At 43.2% G+C, this 21,639-nt stretch overlaps 1 pseudogene; it reads left to right on the top strand.

Annotated features, from left to right (window-relative positions):
• Positions 1–9,647: 9,647 nt before the first annotated feature.
• The window catches only part of LOC109886754 (disintegrin and metalloproteinase domain-containing protein 9-like), a 45,248-nt pseudogene continuing 33,256 nt past the window's right edge, over positions 9,648–21,639 (top strand).

Below are 21,639 nucleotides of genomic sequence, written 5' to 3'. Positions count from 1 at the left end.
CCAAACAGATGGAGTTATAGACATTACAGTGGGTGGAGGAAGACAAGCCAAACAGATGGAGTTATATTCACTGAGGTCTCAAAACATTAGGAGCACCTTCCTAATATTGAGTCGCACCCTATTTTTCCACTCAGAACAGCCTCATTTTATCGGGGAATGAACTACAAGGTGTCAAGGTCCACAGGGATGCTGGTCCACGTTGACTCCAATGCTTCCCACAGTTGTGTCAAGTTTGGCTGGATTGTCCTGAACCATTGTTGAGACACACAGGAAACTGTTGAGTGTGACAAAATAAATAAGCGTTGCAGTTCTTCACACGAACCGGTGCGCCCGGTTCTTACGACCACACCCCCATTCAAAGGGCACTTCAATCTTTTGTCTTGCTCATTCCCCCTCTGAATGGCACACGTACACAATCCATGTCTCAGTTACCTCAGGGCTTAAAAAGTTGGACATTGAGGTTTCATCCCTAGGAGTTGGACATTGAGGTTTCATCCCTAGGAGTTGGACATTGAGGTTTCAGAGAGAGAGAGAGAGAGAGAGAGAGATAATTGCTGTCCCAGCTAACAATTCTAGGGAGAAAGAATGTTTTTGTGATGTCCCCCTAATGTTTGAGTGTTTTCCATGAGTCAGGGGAACATTCTATCTATGTTTTGGTGTAACAGTTAGGAGAACATGATGGCAGAAAGAGACAGGAAAGAAGGAGGCAGTTTTCACTGGACTCAGAGTAGGACACATCCGGATGAACAACTTATTACACCTAACAGGAAGGTGTGGTTACCGCCAGGAATTTGAAACTATAGGAGAGAGAGAGAGAGAGAGAGAGAGAGAGAGAGACAGAGACAGAGACAGAGACAGAGACAGAGACAGAGACAGAGACAGAGACAGAGACAGAGAACAGAGACAGAGAGAGAGAGAGAGAGAGAGAGAGAGAGAGAGAGAGAGAGAGAGAGAGAGAGAGAGAGAGAGAGAGAGAACAGAGACAGAGACAGAGACAGAGACAGAGGCAGAGACAGAGATGCTATCCCAGCTAACAATTCTAGGGAGGAAGACCGTTTTTGTAACCAAAACTATACTTTACTGCCTACTGTAGTAAACTGTAGAGTATTATACTACACCTTAGAATACTATACTACACACTGTAGTATACTATACTACACACTGTAGAATACTATACTACTATACTACACACTGTAGAATACTATACTACTATACTACACACTGTAGAATACTATACTACACACTGTAGAATACTATACTACACACTGTAGAATACTATACTACTATACTACACACTGTAGAATACTATACTACTATACTACACACTGTAGAATACTATACTACTATACTACACACTGTAGAATACTATACTACACACTATAGAATACTATACTACTATACTACACACGGTAGAATACTATACTACTATACTACACACTGTAGAATACTATACTACACACTGTAGAATACTATACTACTATACTACACACTGTAGAATACTAAACTACACACTATAGAATACTATACTACTATACTACACACGGTAGAATACTATACTACTATACTACACACTGTAGAATACTAAACTACACACTATAGAATACTATACTACTATACTACCACTGTAGAATACTATACTACTATACTACACACTGTAGAATACTATACTACACACTATAGAATACTATACTACTATACTACACACTGTAGAATACTATACTACTATACTACACACTGTAGAATACTATACTACTATACTACACACTGTAGAATACTATACTACTATACTACACACTGTAGAATACTATACTACTATACTACACACTATAGAATACTATACTACACACTATAGAATACTATACTACACACTATAGAATACTATACAACTATACTACACACTGTAGAATACTATACTACTATACTACACACTATAGAATACTATACTACACACTATAGAATACTATACTACACCTTAGAATACTATACTACACACTGTAGAATACTATACTACACACTGTAGAATACTATACTACACACTGTAGAATACTATACTACACACTGTAGAATACTATACTACACACTGCAGAATACTATACTACACACTGTAGAATACTATACTACACCTTAGAATACTATACTACACACTGTAGAGTACTATACTACACACTGTAGAATACTATACTACACCTTAGAATACTATACTACAGACCTTAGAATACTATACTACACACTATAGAATACTATACTACACCTTAGAATACTATACTACAGACCTTAGAATACTATACTACACACTATAGAATACTATACTACACACTGTAGAATACTATACTACACACTGTAGAATACTATACTACACACTATAGAATACTATACTACTATACTACACACTGTAGAATACTATACTACACACTATAGAATACTATACTACACACTGTAGAATACTATACTACTATACTACACACTGTAGAATACTATACTACTATACTACACACTATAGAATACTATACTACACACTATAGAATACTATACTACACCTTAGAATACTATACTACACACTGTAGAATACTATACTACACACTGTAGAATACTATACTACACACTGTAGAATACTATACTACACACTGTAGAATACTATACTACACACTGCAGAATACTATACTACACACTGTAGAATACTATACTACACCTTAGAATACTATACTACACACTGTAGAGTACTATACTACACACTGTAGAATACTATACTACACCTTAGAATACTATACTACAGACCTTAGAATACTATACTACACACTATAGAATACTATACTACACCTTAGAATACTATACTACAGACCTTAGAATACTATACTACACACTATAGAATACTATACTACACACTGTAGAATACTATACTACACACTGTAGAATACTATACTACACACTATAGAATACTATACTACTATACTACACACTGTAGAATACTATACTACACACTATAGAATACTATACTACACACTGTAGAATACTATACTACTATACTACACACTGTAGAATACTATACTACACACTGTAGAATACTATACTACACCTTAGAATACTATACTACACACTGTAGAATACTATACTACACCTTAGAATACTATACTACACACTATAGAATACTAAACTACACACTGTAGAATACTATACTACACACTATAGAATACTATACTACACACTGTAGAATACTATACTACACACTGTAGAATACTATACTACACACTGTAGAATACTATACTACTATACTACACACTGTAGAATACTATACTACACACGGTAGAATACTATACTACTATACTACACACTGTAGAATACTATACTACACGCGGTAGAATACTATACTACTATACTACACACTGTAGAATACTATACTACACACTGTAGTACCCCTCGATCATGTGTAGTACGTACTATAGGATGTTGTAGTATACTGTAGAATACTATAGGAAATACTATAGTAATGTCCGCAAAAACACCACAGTACGCAAAAACACAACACTTTTTTAAGTATAGTAAATACTACAGTATTTAATTTGCATATACCCTGCCCATTCTCCTCCCCCTTACCCCAATTTGTGCCACCCATAAGTGAGAAAGCTTCATGCCAAGTATAGATCATACATTGTGTTCCCAACAGGTGATAGTTCAGAGCTTCTGCTCTTTTCTATCTGGTCAGACCCCCAGTCCTGCTTACAGGTTATGGAAAAGGTGCTATTTTAGTATTTCTCCAGTAGGTTTCCTCGGAGAGAAAGCCCCCTCACTTCTATGTTCCTCTGAGAGAAAGCCCCCTCACTTCTATGTTCCTCTGAGAGAAAGCCCCCTCACTTCTATGTTCCTCAGGGAGAAAGCCCCTCACTTCTATGTTCCTCAGAGAGAAAGCCCCCTCACTTCTATGTTCCTCTGAGAGAAAGCCCCCTCACTTCTATGTTCCTCGGAGAGAAAGCCCCCTCACTTCTATGTTCCTCGGAGAGAACGCCCCCTCACTTCTATGTTCCTCGGAGAGAAAGCCCCCCACTTCTATGTTCCTCGGAGAGAAAGCCCCCTCACTTCTATGTTCCTCGGAGAGAAAGCCCCCCTCACTTCTATGTTCCTCGGAGAGAAAGCCCCCTCACTTCTATGTTCCTCTGAGAGAAAGCCCCCTCACTTCTATGTTCCTCTGAGAGAAAGCCCCCTCACTTCTATGTTCCTCAGGGAGAAAGCCCCTCACTTCTATGTTCCTCAGAGAGAAAGCCCCCTCACTTCTATGTTCCTCTGAGAGAAAGCCCCCTCACTTCTATGTTCCTCGGAGAGAAAGCCCCCTCACTTCTATGTTCCTCGGAGAGAAAGCCCCCTCACTTCTATGTTCCTCGGAGAGAAAGCCCCCTCACTTCTATGTTCCTCGGAGAGAAAGCCCCCCACTTCTATGTTCCTCGGAGAGAAAGCCCCCTCACTTCTATGTTCCTCGGAGAGAAAGCCCCCCTCACTTCTATGTTCCTCAGGGAGAATGCCCCTCACTTCTATGTTCCTCTGAGAGAAAGCCCCCTCACTTCTATGTTCCTCGGAGAGAAAGCCCCCTCACTTCTATGTTCCTCGGAGAGAAAGCCCCCCTCACTTCTATGTTCCTCAGGGAGAAAGCCCCCTCATTTCTATGTTCCTCGGGGAGAAAGCCCCCTCACTTCTATGTTCCTCAGGGAGAAATCCCCTCACTTCTATGTTCCTTGGAGAGAAAGCCCCCCCACTTCTATGTTCCTCAGGGAGAAAGCCCCCTCACTTCTATGTTCCTCTGAGAGAAAGCCCCCCTCACTTCTATGTTCCTCAGAGAGAAAGCCCCTCACTTCTATGTTCCTCAGGGAGAAAGCCCCTCACTTCTATGTTCCTCGGAGAGAAAGCCCTCCCACTTCTATGTTCCTCAGGGAGAAAGCCCCCCACTTCTATGTTCCTCAGGGAGAAAGCCCCCCACTTCTATGTTCCTCAGGGAGAAAGCCCCCCCACTTCTATGTTCCTCAGGGAGAAAGCCCCCCACTTCTATACTCCTTCTCTGGTTCAGGCTGTTGAAGAGCTCTACATTGTTATTCAGTCACTCCAGGCCTCCCTTTATGGACTCAAACTGGTCTTGAAAATCTGGTCTTGAATGTACAAAAAACTAAATTCATGACCTTTACCAGAGCTAGAACTCTGCCAGAGAAAGTTAGCATGGTCACATCTGGTGGCTTATCCATTGACAAAGTGTCATCCTACAAATACCGAGATATCTGATTGGATGACAAGTTGAAGCTTGTTCAGGCCACTTTTCTCTCTGTAATTAATTATGGTGACTTGTTGTACTGTATATACATGCAGCCTCCTCTGTCTGACAGAGACTGGACTCTGTTTATCATGCAGCCTCCTCTGTCTGACAGAGACTGGACTCTGTTTATCATGCAGCCTCCTCTAACAGAGACTGGACTCTGTTTATCATGCAGCCTCCTCTGTCTGACAGAGACTGGACTCTGTTTATCATGCAGCCTCCTCTGTCTGACAGAGACTGGACTCTGTTTATCATGCAGCCTCCTCCTCTGTCTAACAGAGACTGGACTCTGTTTATCATGCAGCCTCCTCTGTCTAACAGAGACTGGACTCTGTTTATCATGCAGCCTCCTCTGTCTGACAGAGACTGGACTCTGTTTATCATGCAGCCTCCTCTGTCTGACAGAGACTGGACTCTGTTTATCATGCAGCCTCCTCTGTCTGACAGAGACTGGACTCTGTTTATCATGCAGCCTCCTCTAACAGAGACTGGACTCTGTTTATCATGCAGCCTCCTCTAACAGAGACTGGACTCTGTTTATCATGCAGCCTCCTCTGTCTAACAGAGACTGGACTCTGTTTATCATGCAGCCTCCTCTGTTTATCATGCAGCCTCCTCTGTCTGACAGAGACTGGACTCTGTTTATCATGCAGCCTCCTCTAACAGAGACTGGACTCTGTTTATCTTGCAGCCTCCTCTAACAGAGACTGGACTCTGTTTATCATGCAGCCTCCTCTGTCTAACAGAGACTGGACTCTGTTTATCATGCAGCCTCCTCTGTCTAACAGAGACTGGACTCTGTTTATCATGCAGCCTCCTCTGTTTATCATGCAGCCTCCTCTAACAGAGACTGGACTCTGTTTATCATGCAGCCTCCTCTGTCTGACAGAGACTGGACTCTGTTTATCATGCAGCCTCCTCTGTTTATCATGTATCCTCCTCTGTCTTACAGAGACTCTGTTTATCATGCAGCCTCCTCTGTCTGACAGAGACTGGACTCTGTTTATCATGCAGCCTCCTCTGTCTGACAGAGACTGGACTCTGTTTATCATGCAGCCTCCTCTAACAGAGACTGGACTCTGTTTATCATGCAGCCTCCTCTGTCTGACAGAGACTGGACTCTGTTTATCATGCAGCCTCCTCTGTCTGACAGAGACTGGACTCTGTTTATCATGCAGCCTCCTCCTCTGTCTAACAGAGACTGGACTCTGTTTATCATGCAGCCTCCTCTGTCTAACAGAGACTGGACTCTGTTTATCATGCAGCCTCCTCTGTCTGACAGAGACTGGACTCTGTTTATCATGCAGCCTCCTCTGTCTGACAGAGACTGGACTCTGTTTATCATGCAGCCTCCTCTGTCTGACAGAGACTGGACTCTGTTTATCATGCAGCCTCCTCTAACAGAGACTGGACTCTGTTTATCATGCAGCCTCCTCTAACAGAGACTGGACTCTGTTTATCATGCAGCCTCCTCTGTCTAACAGAGACTGGACTCTGTTTATCATGCAGCCTCCTCTGTTTATCATGCAGCCTCCTCTGTCTGACAGAGACTGGACTCTGTTTATCATGCAGCCTCCTCTAACAGAGACTGGACTCTGTTTATCATGCAGCCTCCTCTGTCTAACAGAGACTGGACTCTGTTTATCATGCAGCCTCCTCTGTCTAACAGAGACTGGACTCTGTTTATCATGCAGCCTCCTCTGTTTATCATGCAGCCTCCTCTGTTTATCATGCAGCCTCCTCTAACAGAGACTGGACTCTGTTTATCATGCAGCCTCCTCTGTCTGACAGAGACTGGACTCTGTTTATCATGCAGCCTCCTCTGTTTATCATGTATCCTCCTCTGTCTTACAGAGACTCTGTTTATCATGCAGCCTCCTCTGTCTGACAGAGACTGGACTCTGTTTATCATGCAGCCTCCTCTGTCTGACAGAGACTGGACTCTGTTTATCATGCAGCCTCCTCTGTTTATCATGCAGCCTCCTCTGTCCTACAGAGACTGGACTCTGTTTATCATGTAGCCTCCTCTGTCTGACAGAGACTGGACTCTGTTTATCATGCAGCCTCCTCTGTCTGACAGAGACTGGACTCTGTTTATCATGCAGCCTCCTCTAACAGAGACTGGACTCTGTTTATCTTGCAGCCTCCTCTAACAGAGACTGGACTCTGTTTATCATGCAGCCTCCTCTGTCTAACAGAGACTGGACTCTGTTTATCATGCAGCCTCCTCTGTCTAACAGAGACTGGACTCTGTTTATCATGCAGCCTCCTCTGTTTATCATGCAGCCTCCTCTGTTTATCATGCAGCCTCCTCTAACAGAGACTGGACTCTGTTTATCATGCAGCCTCCTCTGTCTGACAGAGACTGGACTCTGTTTATCATGCAGCCTCCTCTGTTTATCATGTATCCTCCTCTGTCTTACAGAGACTCTGTTTATCATGCAGCCTCCTCTGTCTGACAGAGACTGGACTCTGTTTATCATGCAGCCTCCTCTGTCTGACAGAGACTGGACTCTGTTTATCATGCAGCCTCCTCTGTTTATCATGTATCCTCCTCTGTCTTACAGAGACTCTGTTTATCATGCAGCCTCCTCTGTCCTACAGAGACTGGACTCTGTTTATCATGTAGCCTCCTCTGTCTGACAGAGACTGGACTCTGTTTATCATGCAGCCTCCTCTGTCTGACAGAGACTGGACTCTGTTTATCATGCAGCCTCCTCTGTCTAACAGAGACTGGACTCTGTTTATCATGCAGCCTCCTCTGTCTGACAGAGACTGGACTCTGTTTATCATGCAGCCTCCTCTGTTTATCATGCAGCCTCCTCTGTTTATCATGCAGCCTCCTCTGTCTGACAGAGACTGGACTCTGTTTATCATGCAGCCTCCTCTGTCTAACAGAGACTGGACTCTGTTTATCATGCAGCCTCCTCTGTTTATCATGCAGCCTCCTCTGTCTGACAGAGACTGGACTCTGTTTATCATGCAGCCTCCTCTGTTTATCATGTAGCCTCCTCTGTCTTACAGAGACTGGACTCTGTTTATCATGCAGCCTCCTCTGTTTATCATACAGCCTCCTCTGTCTGACGGAGACTGGACTCTGTTTATCATGCAGCCTCCTCTGTCTGAAAGAGACTGGACTCTGTTTATCATGCAGCCTCCTCTGTCTAACAGAGACTGGACTCTGTTTATCATGCAGCCTCCTCTGTCTGACAGAGACTGGACTCTGTTTATCATGCAGCCTCCTCTGTCTGACAGAGACTGGACTCTGTTTATCATGCAGCCTCCTCTGTCTGACAGAGACTGGACTCTGTTTATCATGCAGCCTCCTCTGTCTAACAGAGACTGGACTCTGTTTATCATGCAGCCTCCTCTGTCTAACAGAGACTGGACTCTGTTTATCATGCAGCCTCCTCTGTCTAACAGAGACTGCACTCTGTTTATCATGCAGCCTCCTCTGTTTATCATGTAGCCTCCTCTGTCTAACAGAGACTGGACTCTGTTTATCATGCAGCCTCCTCTGTCTAACAGAAACTGTACTCTGTTTATCATGCAGCCTCCTCTGTTTATCATGTAGCCTCCTCTGGAATAGTCTACAATCCATGCTTCATCTAGAAGTGTTAGTGCCACTGAATGGATTTAAAATATTGATGTGAGACTCTGTTACAGAGGAGTGTTAATGCTTTATTTAGTCTGGATCATGTTGTTGTATTGTCGTGTGTTTTAATTCTGTAATGTATTGATTGTTGTTGCCTTCTTTACCAGGTCTCCCTTGAAAAAGAGACTCTGGGCCTCAATGGGCTTTTCCTGGTTAAATAAAGGTGAAATAAAAAAAGTAAAAAAAAATGTTTGGTGGGACATTGATGGGATGTTCTCCTTATTCAGAGAAAACTGGACACATGAATGAGCTTGCAAGGTTCCCATGAAACATGTTAAAAACATGAATGTCTTAAGTTCAGAGAACATGGTAAACACATTCTGGGTTAGATCTATTAGAAATTAAGGGAATGGCCTCCAGGAAACGTTCCTCGCACATCACGGGAATGTTCCTGTGAAACTGGTAACGACCTAAGGAGTTCCTCTGAAGAGAACCTTCTCTAAAGTTGTGGGAATGTTTTTATGTTAGCTGGGATGAGATTAAATAAAAAAGTGAATATCAGTAGATATAGTTTGCAACGTTTCGTAAAAACATTTAAGATAACCGGGGCTGACAGGTAGAATTTAGTTTCGGTCCTCTCTGGCCCACACTCCTGTACAGTAGGTGGCGGTAATGCACCATAACGTTGGATTCCAAACGCCGATAAACCCCACAGAAGAAGAGTAACTTTAGGCACACCCCCTTTGGCTCACCGGCGCACCCCCCCCAGCCTTCTCACCTGCCCTGTCCGCCTCCACAGCTGTCGTCAATGGACAAATGCTGTAGCAAGGATCATGGTGGCGAAAAGTCTAGTGTCTTTAGTGTTTCTAATTTGTTGCATCGTTGGAACCGAGAACAATAAAGGTGGGTGAGAGATTGAGATGTATTTTTTATTGCCTAGGTGATAACCTTCTTCGTTACGCTTTGTACCTGTTGCGATTACAAAGCCTCGGGAATTTGATTGTGAAATATAGCCTACCTGATAACAAGGCTACTTTGTCTATCATACCGTTTAACTCTACTTATTAACTAATAGAGGCTATTTCACAACTCTCCGCGACACGTTGTGCTTCCGCACAAAATAATTACCTTTGTTAGCGCTTGTTATAAATTCTGATCCAGGCTCGGTCTTATTGTTTCTGATGTGCCCTGAAGGTTTGGGCTGTGATGGTAAGAGCTGATCCTAAATCACTTTGTGATGCGTGGAACCGAATATGAAACGTCGGCTCAACAAATACAACATGGAATGTGGCACACCACAAAAATATATATATTTTGAAAAATGTCATTTCACTTGTTTAGAGACTAACATTTTTTACATTTTCTTTGGTTTTGCTATTTTTATTTATTTATGACAAATAGAAAGTGGGAAGTTTACTTCAGTTTTTGTGTTCTGGAAGCCAAGAGAACTAGCTACAGATTGTTACATCAGATAATGTGAAGAGGACTGGCCACCCCTCAGAGCCTGGTTCCTATCTAGGTTTCTAATATCAACCCGGCACAGCCAGAAGAGGACTGGCCACCCCTCAGAGCCTGGTTCCTCTCTAGGTTTCTAATATCAACCCGGCACAGCCAGAAGATGACTGGCCACCCCACATAGCCTGGTTCCTCTCTAGGTTTCTAATATCAACCCGGCACAGCCAGAAGATGACTGGCCACCCCACATAGCCTGGTTCCTCTCTAGGTTTCTAATATCAACCCGGCACAGCCAGAAGAGGACTGGCCACCCCTCAGAGCCTGGTTCCTATCTAGGTTTCTAATATCAACCCGGCACAGCCAGAAGAGGACTGGCCACCCCTCAGAGCCTGGTTCCTCTCTAGGTTTCTAATATCAACCCGGCACAGCCAGAAGAGGACTGGCCACCCCACATAGCCTGGTTCCTCTCTAGGTTTCTTCCTAGGTATTGGCCTTTCTAGGGAGTTTTTCCTAGCCACCGTGCTTCTCCACCTGCATTGCTTGCTGTTTGGGGTTTTAGGCTGGGTTTCTGTACAGCACTTTGAGATATCAGCTGATGTACGAAGGGCTATATAAATAAATTTGATTTGATTTAAACAAATATTTTTGGTATCTGTTACTGGGAGCTACAGGTTAGATACTGTTTGGCACAGAGAAGTGTTATCTACTTCCTCAATTCATGGAAACAGGGAACTTTTAAAATGTCTAATTATTTATTTTTTAAATAATTAGAAAATAATGTAGAAGATTATTATATACTTTTTTTTAGGAAATGTTACTGGCTATGTTGTTGCTACGGTGGCTCAAGAGAGGCAAACAACAGTAATATTGCTTACGTTTTTTTCTTCTAGTTTTTCAAGCCCCGGTCTTTAGGGAGTATGAGAGCACAGACGGTCGCTTAACCTAGCCGATATCTGCCAGGAGAAAATTGAACCTGGGGTGCTTCCCACTGGGAAGCTGTAGAATGGTGTTGTTGGTGGTAGTTAATGTGGCAAATTATTTCCCCCTCACAGAAGTTTATTTCAATTAAGATAGCAGCCTAAACAAGACATAACTATATGCCACAATGTCAATGATGTTACTTTGATACAGTTCATATAAGGAAATCAGTCCTAATTACAGCCCTCATCTATGGATTTCACATGACTGGGCAGGGGCTCGGCCATAGGGGCATAGGCCCACCCTCGGGGGAGCCAAGCCCAGCCAATCAGAGAGAGTTTTTCCCCCACAAAGGGGCTTTATTACAGACAGAAATACTCCTCAGTTTCATCAGCTGTCCGGGTGGCTGATCTCAGACGATCCCGCAGGTGAAGAAGCCGGATGTGGACGTCCCGGGCTGGTGGGGGTCCCGGGCTGTTGGGGGTCCCGGGCTAGTGTGGTAACACGTGGTCTGCAGTTGGGAGGCCGGTTGGACGTAATGCAAAATTCTTTAAAACAATGTTGGAGGCATTTTTTTGGTAGAGAAATTAACATAACATTCTCAGGCAACATCTCTGGTGGACATTCCTGCATTCCTGCATGCCAATTGCACGCTCCCTCAGAACTTGAGATGGCTGTGGCATTGTGTTGTGTGACAAACCTGCACATTTTAGTGGCCTTTTATTGTCCCCAGCACAAGGTGCACCTGTGTAATGATCATGCTGTTTATTCGGCTTCTTGATATGCCACACCTGTCAGGTGGATGAATTATCGTGGCAAAGAAGAAATGCTCACAAACAGTGATGTAAAAAAAAATTGAGCATAAAATTTGAGAAATATGTTTTTTTGTGATGGGATGGGAGGGGGATTGCCTCCTTATTTTCAAGCATGGTGGTGGAGGCTGCATCATGTTATGGGTATGCTTGACATCGTTAAGGACTAGGGAGTTTTTCAGAATAAAAATAAATAAGATTGAGCTAAGCACAGGCAAATCTACTAGAGGAAAACCTGCTTCAGTTTTACACCAGAGACTGGGAGAGGGATTCACCTTTCAGCAGGACAATCTAAAACACAAGGCCACATCTACACTGGTAGAGGGATTCACCTTTCAGCAGGACAATCTAAAACACAAGGCCACATCTACACTGGTAGAGGGATTCACCTTTCAGCAGGACAATCTAAAACACAAGGCCACATCTACACTGGGAGAGGGATTCACCTTTCAGCAGGACAATCTAAAACACAAGGCCACATCTACTCTGGAGTTGCTTACCAAGAAGTCAGTGAACGTTGGCCACTCAGGTTACAGGTTTGACTTAAATCTACTTGAATATCAATGGCAAGACTTTAAAACTGCTGTTTAGCTGTGATTCCCAACATCTTGACAGAGTTTAAAGAATAATGGCTAATATTGCACAATACAGGTGTGGTAAAGCTCTTAGAGACTTACCCAGAAAGACTCACAGCTGGAATCGCTCTTAGAGACTTACCCAGAAAGACTCGCAGCTGGAATCACTCTTAGAGACTTACCCAGAAAGACTCGCAGACTTACCCAGAAAGACTCAGCTGGAATCACTCTTGGAGACTTACCCAGAAAGACTCGCAGACTTACCCAGAAAGACTCAGCTGGAATCACTCTTAGAGACTTACCCAGAAAGACTCGCAGCTGGAATCACTCTTAGAGACTTACCCAGAAAGACTCGCAGACTTACCCAGAAAGACTCAGCTGGAATCTCTCTTAGAGACTTGTTTTTTAACATGTATTGATTCAAGGAGTCTTATGCAAAGACTTTATTTTCTATTAATCTTTTTAAAATAATTAGAAAATAAACTCTGACAGAGTATTTTGTGTAGATAGTTTATATAAAAAAGACAATGAACCATTTGAATGCCACGTTGTAACACAATACAAGGAGACTTGTGAGGCCCTGTATTTATGATGCAAGGTAACTTGTAGATCAGTCCGTCTCCATTCACCTTTCAGGTCGGCTTCAATGTTGACGGCACCTCATGAGTCACCTCTACTCAGCAATGCATCAGGTTTTCCACTCATTTATTTAACTTGGGACCATGCCAGTATGTCATCATTGACACATTTCAGTAGATTGATTTGTTTTTTACTTGATGAATTAGCTGTTTTGTTTGATTGGCCGGTTAGACTTTGGCTGTGTGTCATCTTGGCCATTCAGGACATTGGCCGTTGGAACACGAGTTGGCCGTTGGAACACGAGTTGGCCGTTGGAACGCGAGTTGGCCGTTGGAACGCGAGTTGGCCGTTGGAACGCGAGTTGGCCGTTGGAACGCGAGTTGGCCGTTGGAACGCGAGTTGGCCGTTGGAACACGAGTTGGCCGTTGGAACGCGAGTTGGCCGTTGGAACGCGAGTTGGCCGTTGGAACGCGAGTTGGCCGTTGGAACGCGAGTTGGCCGTTGGAACACGAGTTGGCCGTTGGAACGCGAGTTGGCCGTTGGAACACGAGTTGGCCGTTGGAACACGAGTTGGCCGTTGGAACGCGAGTTGGCCGTTGGAACACGAGTTGGCCGTTGGAACACGAGTTGGCCACTAGTTCATGGCTGTTCTTTCTACCCTTTTCAGATATTTTCAATGGACAAACAGCTAAACTCTCCAGCTACACGGTTGTAAAGCCTCAGCTTATTCACAGGAGATGGGCAAGAAATGCCGACAGACGTCCTGACTGGGGAAAGGTAAGGTTTCCTCTACAGGTCTCCCAACTCGTGGTTAGACACATGATGGTAAATGACCACGGGTGTATTTTCATGTGACTGTGTTGTGTTGGAACTCATTTCAGACTGAAGAACCCGAGGAACGTTCTTATTCATTGATCATTGACAACAAGGAACATTTCCTACATCTACAAAAGAACACGTATGTAATGACCTTATGACCTTACGTACTAGTGATGACCTTATGACCTTACGTACTAGTGATGACCTTACGTACTGGTAATGACCTTATGACCTTACGTACTAGTGATGACCTTATGACCTTACGTACTAGTAATGACCTTATGACCTTACGTACTAGTGATGACCTTATGACCTTACGTACTAGTGATGACCTTATGACCTTACGTACTAGTAATGACCTTATGACCTTACGTACTAGTGATGACCTTATGACCTTACGTACTAGTGATGACCTTACGTACTAGTGATGACCTTATGACCTTACGTACTAGTGATGACCTTACGTACTAGTAATGACCTTACGTACTAGTAATGACCTTACGTACTAGTAATGACCTTATGACCTTACGTACTAGTAATGACCTTACGTACTAGTAATGACCTTACGTACTGGTGATGACCTTACGTACTAGTAATGACCTAATGACCTTACGTACTAGTGATGACCTTACGTACTAGTGATGACCTTACGTACTAGTGATGACCTTACGTACTAGTGATGACCTTACGTACTAGTGATGACCTTAAGTACTAGTAATGACCTTATGACCTTACGTACTAGTAATGACCTTACGTACTAGTAATGACCTTATGACCTTACGTACTAGTGATGACCTTACGTACTAGTAATGACCTTACGTACTAGTAATGACCTTATGACCTTACGTACTAGTGATGACCTTACGTACTAGTGATGACCTTACGTACTAGTGATGACCTTACGTACTAGTGATGACCTTACGTACTGGTGATGACCTTACGTACTAGTGATGACCTTATGTACTGGTGATGACCTTACGTACTAGTGATGACCTTATGACCTTACGTACTAGTGATGACCTTATGACCTTACGTACTAGTGATGACCTTACGACCTTACGTACTAGTGATGACCTTATGACCTTACGTACTAGTGATGACCTTACGTACTAGTGATGACCTTACGTACTAGTAATGACCTTACGTACTAGTAATGACCTTACGTACTAGTAATGACCTTATGACCTTACGTACTAGTAATGACCTTACGTACTAGTAATGACCTTACGTACTGGTGATGACCTTACGTACTAGTAATGACCTAATGACCTTACGTACTAGTGATGACCTTACGTACTAGTGATGACCTTACGTACTAGTGATGACCTTACGTACTAGTGATGACCTTACGTACTAGTGATGACCTTAAGTACTAGTGATGACCTTATGACCTTACGTACTAGTAATGACCTTACGTACTAGTAATGACCTTATGACCTTACGTACTAGTGATGACCTTACGTACTAGTAATGACCTTACGTACTAGTAATGACCTTATGACCTTACGTACTAGTGATGGCCTTATGACCTTACGTACTAGTGATGACCTTACGTACTAGTGATGACCTTACGTACTAGTGATGACCTTACGTACTAGTGATGACCTTACGTACTAGTGATGACCTTACGTACTGGTGATGACCTTACGTACTAGTGATGACCTTATGTACTGGTGATGACCTTACGTACTAGTGATGACCTTATGACCTTACGTACTAGTGATGACCTTATGACCTTACGTACTAGTGATGACCTTACGACCTTACGTACTAGTGATGACCTTATGACCTTACGTACTAGTGATGACCTTATGACCTTACGTACTAGTGATGACCTTATGACCTTATGTACTAGTAATGACCTTATGACCTTACGTACTAGTGATGACCTTACGTACTAGTGATGAGCTTACGTACTAGTGATGACCTTACGTACTAGTGATGACCTTATGACCTTACGTACTAGTGATGACCTTACGACCTTACGTACTGGTGATGACCTTATGACCTTACGTACTAGTGATGACCTTACGTACTAGTGATGACCTTATGACCTTACGTACTAGTGATGACCTTACGTACTAGTGATGACCTTATGACCTTACGTACTAGTGATGACCTTACGTACTAGTAATGACCTTACGTACTAGTAATGACCTTACGTACTAGTAATGACCTTACGTACTAGTAATGACCTTACGTACTGGTGATGACCTTACGTACTAGTAATGACCTAATGACCTTATGTACTAGTAATGACCTTACGTACTAGTGATGACCTTACGTACTAGTGATGACCTTACGTACTAGTAATGACCTTACGTACTAGTAATGACCTTATGACCTTACGTACTAGTAATGACCTTACGTACTAGTAATGACCTTACGTACTAGTGATGACCTTACGTACTAGTGATGACCTTACGTACTAGTGATGACCTTATGTACTGGTGATGACCTTACGTACTAGTGATGACCTTATGACCTTACGTACTAGTGATGACCTTACGTACTGGTTATGACCTTACGTACTAGTGATGACCTTATGTACTGGTGATGACCTTACGTACTAGTGATGACCTTATGACCTTACGTACTAGTAATGACCTTACGTACTAGCGATGACCTTACGTACTAGCAATGACCTTACGTACTAGCGATGACCTTACGTACTAGTGATGACCTTACGTACTAGTGATGACCTTACGTACTAGTGATGACCTTACGTACTAGTGATGACCTTACGTACTAGTGATGACCTTACGTACTAGTGATGACCTTACGTACTAGTGATGACCTTGCGTACTAGTGATGACCTTGCGTACTAGTGATGACCTTACGTACTAGTAATGACCTTACGTACTAGTAATGACCTTACGTACTAGTAATGACCTTACGTAGTAGTAATGACCTTACGTAGTAGTAATGACCTTACATACTGGTAATGACCTTACGTACTGGTAATGACCTTACGTACTAGCAATGACCTTACGTACTGGTAATGACCTTACGTACTGGTAATGACCTTACGTACTGGTAATGACCTTACGTACTGGTAATGACCTTACGTACTGGTAATGACCTTACGTACTGGTAATGACCTTACGTACTGGTAATGACCTTATGACCTTACGTACTAGTGATGACCTTATGACCTTACGTACTAGTGATGACCTTACGTACTAGTGATGACCTTACGTACTAGTGATGACCTTATGACCTTACGTACTAGTGATGACCTTACGTACTAGTGATGACCTTACGTACTAGTAATGACCTTACGTACTAGTGATGACCTTACGTACTAGTGATGACCTTACGTACTAGTGATGACCTTACGTACTGGTAATGACCTTACGTACTAGTGATGACCTTACGTACTAGTGATGACCTTACGTACTGGTGATGACCTTATGTACTGGCGATGACCTTACGTACTGGCAATGACCTTACGTACTGGCAATGACCTTACGTACTGGCAATGACCTTACGTACTGGTGATGACCTTACGTACTAGTGATGACCTTACGTACTAGTGATGACCTTACGTACTAGTGATGACCTTACGTACTGGTGATGACCTTATGTACTGGTAATGACCTTACGTACTGGCAATGACCTTACGTACTGGCAATGACCTTACGTACTAGTGGTGACCTTACGTACTGGTAATGACCTTAAGGTCACACAATTCTATTCTTGTGGAGTGATCAGTGTATTTCTTCTTTTGTCATCAGAGAGTTTTTATCCAAAAGCTTTGTTCAGTTTTCCCATGATGCCGGTGGGAATCTGACGCCTACATATCCTAAACCTGATGTAAGTGGCAGAGACTACATTACAGAATGACATTGTGTGGATTGGAAAGGGGAGACTTGGGTGGGAGGGGGACTGACGAGCTGGGTGGGGTGGGTGGTGGACTGACGAGCTGGGTGGGAGGTGGACCGACGAGCTGGGTGGGAGGGGGACTGACGAGCTGGGTGGGAGGGGGACTGACGAGCTGGGTGGGAGGTGGACTGACGAGCTGGGTGGGGTGGGAGGTGGACTGACGAGCTGGGTGGGAGGTGGACTGACGAGCTGGGTGGGAGGGGGACTGACGAGCTGGGTGGGGTGGGAGGGGGACTGACGAGCTGGGTGGGAGGTGGACTGACGAGCTGGGTGGGAGGTGGACTGACGAGCTGGGTGGGAGGTGGACTGACGAGCTGGGTGGAGTGGGAGGGGGACTGACGAGCTGGGTGGGGTGGGAGGTGGACTGACGAGCTGGGTGGGGTGTCCCGCGGGGTCCGAATGCCAAGAATGTGCAAAGCTGTCATCAAGGAAAAGAGTGGCTACTTTGAAGAATATTAAATATATTGTGATTTGTTTGGTTCCTACATGATTCTATATGTGTTATTCCATAGTTGATGTCTTCACTGTTATTCTACAATGTAGAAAATAGTAAAAATAAAGAAAAACCCTGGAATTAGTAGGTGTTCAAACTTTTGACTGATACTGTACGTTATGGCTGTATATTTCCACGTGGTGTTTTTAAATGACATGCCTGTTTATAGGTGTGTGTGTGTGTGTGTGTGTGTGTTGCAGGTCCATTGTTATTACCATGGGATGTGGAGGATCATGAAGAATCTTTGGTCGCCCTCAGCACCTGCTCAGGCCTCAGGTCTCTCTCATATTCACTATATCTAATATAATAATACTAACCCTCAGTACCTACTGACCTCAGGTCTGTCTCTCATTCACTTATATCTAATATAATAATACTAACCCTCAGTACCTACTGACCTCAGGTCTGTCTCTCATTCACTTATATCTAATATAATAATACTAACCCTCAGTACCTACTGACCTCAGGTCTGTCTCTCATTCACTTATATCTAATATAATAATACTAACCCTCAGTACCTACTGACCTCAGGTCTGTCTCTCATTCACTTATATCTAATATAATAATACTAACCCTCAGTACCTACTGACCTCAGGTCTGTCTCTCATTCACTTATATCTAATATAATAATACTAACCCTCAGTACCTACTGACCTCAGGTCTGTCTCTCATTCACTTATATCTAATATAATAATACTAACCCTCAGTACCTACTGACCTCAGGTCTGTCTCTCATTCACTTATATATAATAATACTAACCCTGAACTACAGAGGACCATGTTCTACTAACTGAACTACAGAGGACCGTGTTCTACTAACTGAACTACAGAGGACCGTGTTCTACTAACTGAACTACAGAGGACCGTGTTCTACTAACTGAACTACAGAGAACCATGTTCTACTAACTGAACTACAGAGGACCGTGTTCTACTAACTGAACTACAGAGGACCGTGTTCTACTAACTGAACTACAGAGAACCATGTTCTACTAACTGAACTACAGAGGACCATGTTCTACTAACTGAACTACAGAGGACCGTGTTCTACTAACTACAGAGGACCGTGTTCTACTAACTGAACTACAGAGGACCGTGTTCTACTAACTGACCTATAGAGGACCATGTTCTACTAACTACAGAGGACCATGTTCTACTAACTGAACTACAGAGGACCGTGTTCTACTAACTACAGAGGACCGTGTTCTACTAACTGAACTACAGAGGACCGTGTTCTACTAACTGAACTACAGAGAACCATGTTCTACTAACTGACCTACAGAGAACCATGTTCTACTAACTGAACTACAGAGGACCATGTTCTACTAACTGACCTATAGAGGACCGTGTTCTACTGACTGAACTACTGAGGACCATGTTCTACTAACTGAACTACAGAGGACCGTGTTCTACTAACTGACCTATAGAGGACCGTGTTCTACTAACTGAACTACAGAGGACCATGTTCTACTAACTGAACTACAGAGAACCATGTTCTACTAACTGACCTACAGAGGACCATGTTCTACTAACTACAGAGGACCATGTTCTACTAACTGACCTACAGAGGACCATGTTCTACTAACTGAACTACAGAGGACCATGTTCTACTAACTACAGAGGACCATGTTCTACTAACTGACCTACAGAGGACCATGTTCTACTAACTACAGAGGACCATGTTCTACTAACTACAGAGGACCATGTTCTACTAACTGAACTACAGAGGACCATGTTCTACTAACTGACCTACAGAGGACCATGTTCTACAGAGAACCATGTTCTACTAACTGACCTACAGAGAACCATGTTCTACTAACTGACCTACAGAGGACCATGTTCTACTAACTGAACTACAGAGGACCATGTTCTACAGAGGACCATGTTCTACTAACTGAACTACAGAGGACCGTGTTCTACTAACTGAACTACAGAGGACCGTGTTCTACTAACTGAACTACAGAGGACCATGTTCTACTAACTACAGAGGACCATGTTCTACTAACTACAGAGGACCATGTTCTACTAACTACAGAGGACCATGTTCTACTAACTGACCTACAGAGGACCATGTTCTACTAACTGAACTACAGAGGACCATGTTCTACTAACTGAACTACAGAGGACCATGTTCTACTAACTACAGAGGACCATGTTCTACTAACTGAACTACAGAGGACCATGTTCTACTAACTGAACTACAGAGGACCATGTTCTACTAACTGAACTACAGAGGACCGTGTTCTACTAACTGAACTACAGAGGACCATGTTCTACTAACTGAACTACAGAGGACCGTGTTCTACTAACTGAACTACAGAGGACCGTGTTCTACTAACTGAACTACAGAGGACCGTGTTCTACTAACTGACCTATAGAGGACCATGTTCTACTAACTGAACTACAGAGGACCATGTTCTACTAACTGAACTACAGAGGACCATGTTCTACTAACTGAACTACAGAGGACCATGTTCTACTAACTGACCTACAGAGGACCATGTTCTACTAACTACAGAGGACCATGTTCTACTAACTGACCTACAGAGGACCATGTTCTACTAACTGACCTACAGAGGACCATGTTCTACTAACTACAGAGGACCATGTTCTACTAACTACAGAGGACCGTGTTCTACTAACTGACCTACAGAGGACCATGTTCTACTAACTGACCTACAGAGGACCATGTTCTACTAACTGACCTACAGAGGACCATGTTCTACTAACTGAACTACAGAGGACCACATGCTTGTGTATTTGTAGACCTGTACATAGGGGTTGTAGACCTGTACATAGGGGTTGTAGACCTGTACATAGGGGTTGTAGACCTGTACATAGGGGTTGTAGACCTGTACATAGGGGTTGTAGACCTGTACATAGGGGTTGTAGACCTGTACATAGGGGTTGTAGACCTGTACATAGGGGTTGTAGACCTGTACATAGGGGTTGTAGACCTGAACATAGGGGTTGTAGACCTGTACATAGGGGTTGTGTTCCACATCCAGTGTTCCAATCAGAGGGCTTGAAGTGTCTCTTAACAAGGAAGTTCTCCAGTCCTCTTATAGTTACCTGGTTTGTCTAACCAGTTATCCTGACTTTCCCAGTCCTATAATAGTTAACTGGTTTGTCTAACCAGTTATCCTGACTTTCCCAGTCCTATAATAGTTTACTGGTTTGTCTAACCAGTTATCCTGACTTTCCCAGTCCTATAATAGTTT

The sequence above is a fragment of the Oncorhynchus kisutch genome, unplaced genomic scaffold (genome assembly GCF_002021735.2).
Source record: "Oncorhynchus kisutch isolate 150728-3 unplaced genomic scaffold, Okis_V2 scaffold3749, whole genome shotgun sequence".
NCBI classification, from domain to species: domain Eukaryota; kingdom Metazoa; phylum Chordata; class Actinopteri; order Salmoniformes; family Salmonidae; genus Oncorhynchus; species Oncorhynchus kisutch.
The sequence above is the reverse complement of the archived record's forward strand: the minus strand, read 5'-3'. Positions and strand labels throughout refer to the sequence as shown.